The sequence below is a fragment of the Hydra vulgaris genome, chromosome 03 (assembly GCF_038396675.1).
Source record: "Hydra vulgaris chromosome 03, alternate assembly HydraT2T_AEP".
NCBI lineage: Eukaryota > Metazoa > Cnidaria > Hydrozoa > Anthoathecata > Hydridae > Hydra > Hydra vulgaris.
The window spans coordinates 55,734,466-55,740,465 of NC_088922.1; positions in this window are offsets into that span (position 1 = coordinate 55,734,466).

The following is a 6,000-nucleotide window of genomic DNA, read 5'->3' on the forward strand; positions in this document are numbered from 1 at the left end:
TTTATCTCTTAATATTATTAAAAAAACATATTAAAGTTATACATATTTGAAACCAGAATTGAATTCTATATGTATTGAAATAAAAATACTAAAATCGCTTTTTTTATGATTTTAATGCTTTAGTACCACCTTAAATGCATTAAATACAAAAATAAAATCTAACCCTAAAATTATAATTTTAAAATGTTTTTATACTAACGCAACTTCTCTTAATCCGGATAAAATGAACAAACTATCTGCACTCTGTGACATAAACATGTATGATTTAATCTTTATTTTTAAGACATGGTTTACTGAAATATTTGCATCTCAATTGAACAACTACTCACTAGTAAAGAAAAATTGAATTGGTCACAGTGGAGGTGTAGCTATCTACATCAAGTGTGATCAAGTCGTGAATGAGGTATCCAATCGTCATCTAAGGGAGATCTTGAACAATAGCAACTCCGAGCAAATATGGTGTGAAATTAAAATCGGTAACAAAATTGTTCTTATTGGTTGTGTCTATAGACCACCTTTATCACATATAAATGATATAAATATAACAATTATATTGACTAAGCAAGCTGTTGATAGAAAAGCGTATAGTTGTATGTTACTAGCAGGTGATTTCAACTTTACGGATATCAAATAGCACGATGATGACAGGATCGAATTACTAAGTGGTCAAAGTAGTGCGGCAAGTGTTTTTATTGCTACTTTGGCTAGTCATAACCTAGAACAATTAGTTGATTTCACAACATTTGAAGCATCTAATGGTAAAGCAAAAAACATTTTGGATTTAATTATTACAGACTCTTCAACTAGAGTAATCAACTTATCTAGTTCTCTGCCGTTAGGTAATTCGTCGCAAGGTCTTTGCATATTGAGTTGCGATTATGTCATCCTTTCTAAAAATGAGACTAATTTCTCAAGCAAAATATATGACTTTAATAAAGGTGACTATATAAATTTCGGTAAAAAGATTATGGAAACTAACTGGAAGCAATTATTTGAAAATAAAAACACTAATGAGAGCTATGAACTTTTCTGCAATAAATATGATAAACTCAGCAAGCAATTTATTCCTTTAAAAAAAGTTCATACCACTCGTAATGTGCCATGGATGAATAAGGAGGTACTAGCTATGACAAAGCAAAAAAAACAACTGGGCAATTACATATCTGTGACTAACTGGCGATCAGCAACACTGATTCGTGAATATAGGAAACTAAGAAGCCAAGTGCAGAAAGCATGTAAACGTCGATGTTCGAGTATTTGAAGCACAACTAGCATCAGATAAAAGTAATCCTAAAAGGATGTACGCTTACCGCAAGGCGCAACAGAATGTTTATGTATCTATTAGTGCTATATCTAATACAAAAGGCGAAGTGTTAACAGAGAGAATACATGTTGCAAACAGACTTAACGAACACTTCAAATCAGTTTTTGTTGATGATAGTAAAAGTAGTCAGTTACCTATTTTTGAGAGAAGGCATGATCAAGAGGACTTATGCGATACAACTATTAATTTTGAAACGACACTAGCTTATTTGAAAGGTTTGAACCTGAATAAATCTATTGGTGCTGATAACATTAGTCCAAAGGTACTTAAAGAATGCGCAGCTCAAATGACTTACCCTCTTACTTTACTTAACAATGAAGCATTGTCCGAAGTCTCAACACCTACAGCTTGAAAACAGTCACACGTCACACCGTTGTTTAAAAAAGGAAGTCGTCTTGATGCCACTAATTACATACCAGTGTCTATCATATCAGTTCCATGTAAAAAAATCTTATTTAACGGTTTGTAAAAATCTAGTTATTTAACTTATTTTTGCTTAAACTTTGCATCTTTGTGGACATTTTTGTGCATCTCTGTGGAAACTTTGCATCTTTGTGGATATTTTTGTGCGTTTGTATGTTTTTGACTCGCCTGCATTTTGTTCCGACAATATTTTGATAACGAAGTAAACAAATAAATAAAATACATTTCGACTATATTTCGACAAGAAATTTATCTTCAGTGGATATTTTAATTGTAAATACTTACTTCTGCTCTGCGATTGATAACACCAAAATAATTATTAAATTTCTAAAATTTAAAAAGTTAACTTTTTTTGCATCGTCATAAGTTATGGTATGAATAATCAAAGACTTCTACGATTGAACCAGTTGTCTAGAGCTGCTGGAAGAAAAAGAGCGATGATTAGGAAAGAAAACGAAAACATAAACAAACGAACGCTTTTAGATTGCTTTCGTTGGACAAAAAAAAAGATAAATGCAAACAAATAGTTCAATCATTTTTAAATCTTGTGGCATCCATGAAAGAATAATGAAAATAGTTCTGTTTATCAATATTTCTTTATAGTTCTATGATATAGAGATCGGTATCAATGACTCTAATGAGTTGCCGAAAAAACCTTTTCTTGAGGATAAGATCGATGAGTCCAAAAAAACGTTATCACTTCAAAAAAAAGATCAGTTGGATTTTGTAGTTGATTGTCACAATGATCAACAAAAATTTAAAGTGATCTTCCTATGCAAATTAGACCATTCTCTAACGATCCTGCACAATGGAAATCGAAAGACCATAATTTTGATGGGACCTTCAAATCCTAGCAATTTTCTAAGAGATAAAAAAAACGTAAATTCTCTAGTTAAATCTTCATAGAGGAACAAAAAAACGCAGAAAAAGTTAGAAGAGATTGGGTCGTTTAGAGTAAGGCTGTAGCATCACTCTCTTTTGGTTTCCCTTGCTCCCTTTTTGGATCGCCTAATTTAACCAGACCCAGTTAAATTAGGCGATAAAATCAACCTTTTATAAAAAGAATACAAGTTTAATAAAAAACTGTTACTAGAATTCTTTCAAAACCTAGTTGTTACAAAGATATTTGAAAAAATCAGTTGATTAAGAACATTATTAAAGAAGATAATTACTGTAAACTGCGAATTAGACATTGAATCAATGCATCGTATCAACTGGCATCTGCCAAATCTTCTTGTCTTGTGTTGTAATAAATTTGTACCAAACATATGTTTTAAACGTTTAGCAAACATACGGTGCTAATGCGGTAGTTGTGGTAATGATTGTTCATTAATTCGGATTATAAAAATTGAAGAAATATTGTATCGCTTGCAAATAAATCATTTGTACAAAATCTTATTTGAAAACTATGAATAAAACCTGTCATCATAGTAATGCTTATAGATCAATGGTAACAGTTGCAATTAATACAATGCGCTTATATCCATATTAAGATTTGTTTGTAGTTTGAATTAACGTTAATTTATTTTTCTTTTCTCTTCCCAAACAAGACAAAGAAATGTTTCTAATCCCTAGACGTAATAACGTTAAACCCAAAATTTACTGTTTCTTTTTAAACTTTAGAAATCTAAAAAAAAAATTTTTTATTCGTCCAGTCACTGGTTGCAATATTACCCAGAAGAAAATATTGAAATTACTGAAAAACTCGGCACAACTTATAGCTTATAAGTGTTGATTTATTTAATTATCAATGATCCTCAGAAAAAGTCATTGCTTTAGAAGAAGAGCATTTTCTAATTACTTTGTATGGTGCTTCTCTCACAAATGATTGCTGAATGAACTCAGGAATTAAATTTTTACTATATTTATTGCAAATTTCTGTTTTTTAACAAACTTATTTTATAGCATTGCCTCCATCATATGACGATGTCAAACAAGATTCACTGCAAGTTTCTTCGAATATAGGAATGACGTGGAAATGACTTGCCTAAATTAGAGTATATATGAAAGTTAATAGTTGGGCTCTTAATTCAGTTTTTACCAATTCGAGAAGTTGCACCAGAGTTTTTTACTAAATGAACCAAAGCTAAAGTTTTAAAGAAACATTTTGATGAATAACAATTGAAAGAGTGATCCATCTGATGTTCCTTGCGACGAAATCCTCACTACATAATTACTGGCTCGCCATAAACAACCACAAAAAAATTCTACAAAAAGTTAACAACGTTTGATTGTTATTTCGGGCAACATCAACTAATATGCAAGCAAAAAATGATAAGCTACAAACAAGCTGTAACTTGTATGATCATTAATGCAGAGATTTATATTACTCTTTTTCACCTGTGGTTGCACTATTGTTATCAAATCTTAACATGTATGACATAAGGGATAGTTCAAACATGTGAAAAACTATTTAGATAAACGTGTGCAATATGTAAATAATGGAGACAACAAACTCTCTAATCCGTTTTTAATAAAATTTAGTGTCCCTCAGATATCGAAACTTGCCCTTTTGCTTTTTTAATCTATATAAACAATCTCTGTATGGCATCAAGAAGAATTTTAACTATAATGATTACTGACGATAGCAATTTTTTCATCTCCGTAAAAATTTATAAACGAACTATGCGTAGATATGAATCCAGAGTTAGAAAAAAATTTCCGAATAATTTAGTGCAGATAAACTCTCTATTATCTCAAATAAAACGAAGTTTTCTTAATTTCATTCTTGAAGTTCAATCTTCTTCTAAGAAATTGTTTATCAAAAATAAAAAAATAAGTAGGGACAGTGCTTCTTAATTTTTAGGTGTTTTTATTGACAAAAATCTAAACTTGAATAAACATATGAAATATCGCCTTTATATTTATGACAATGTAAAGCGGTTCTTGATCATGATGAACATTTGGTCTTCTGCGAGTTTCCCACCTTTTTTTATAGTGTTACGGAAGTTTATTTATTATTTATGTAAAATCTCTTTTGGGATTTTTTGTTTTTGCATGTTTATTTGTTGTTAACGAATCTTTTTTATGTAATCACAAAGGTGTAATATTTAGTAACAAAAATTAAATTTAAAATAAAATAAAATATTGAATAAAAATTAAAAAATGTTTTTTTTATTTTTTTTTTTATTTTTTTTTTTTTGTAGTTCCAAGAAGTTTTTGGCTATTTCACAGAGCCTATTTTTGGTCTTATCACAGGTCTTATCACAGAGCTTATATATATACAACGCGGAAGAGCAATTAACTAGGACTTTAGCTATAGAGCATTTAACTAGTTCAAGCCACTAATAATGCTGCAAATGTGACCACAGCTGGCACTGAACCTCGGACGTCTTAAAACTCTAATTACTGCGTCATGCCTGCCATTCAACTATACTGCACTAAACTAGTTTATACCAATCAAAGGGTGGGGATTTACAAATATCCCCTTCTTTTAGAGATTTGTATTAATAAACCTCTATTACTATAAAACTTCTTTTTGCATTTCTAATAACTGTATTTAGCAGTTTTCAGAAACACACAATTTTTTTTTTCGAAAAACTCATAATTGCACCAAAAAAAAATTCAGAGTCAGAACTCATGAGAAAAGAGATCATTGGTCTATATAAAAAAAAATTCGCACAAATTGAAGTTGTTGATCATTTAAAATACCATGGATGTGGTCGCAAGTTGATATATTTATATATCAACTAGTGGTTGATATTTTATATTATAAAACGTTTTAATGAAACTGACCAGGGGAAAAAAAGAGTGAATGGTACCATAAACCTCATAATGGTCATTTTAGAAAAAATTAGATTGAATCTAGTTTAATCATGAAGATGAATTGCTAAAGGATTTTGGGATTGGAACCAATCCCAAAACCATCAAAAGTTTGGTTAAAAAAGAATTTAGGAATGAAAGTTTATAAAAAAACATTTACTTTCTAGCCTGACAGAAATAAGAAAATGAAATAGAAAATGATAAAAAAAATGGTATGGTGGCTCACCTATAGTTTTTTTTTTTAATGAAAAATTGTATTAGCTTAAATGATCTTTTAACAGAAAAAATGATCGAATTAATGGAGTAAGTTTGTAAGAGATCCCACGTAATAAATGATATATTCCTAAATATCAAAATATATCAGGGTTTATGTTTTTTGATGCGTTTTAAGGAAGTAAAACTCAAACTAAAATTTATTGATAGAGGAGTTGAAAGCAACCAGCAACTATTTGAATGACATTTTGATGTTATTATAAAGTGATGTGATACAT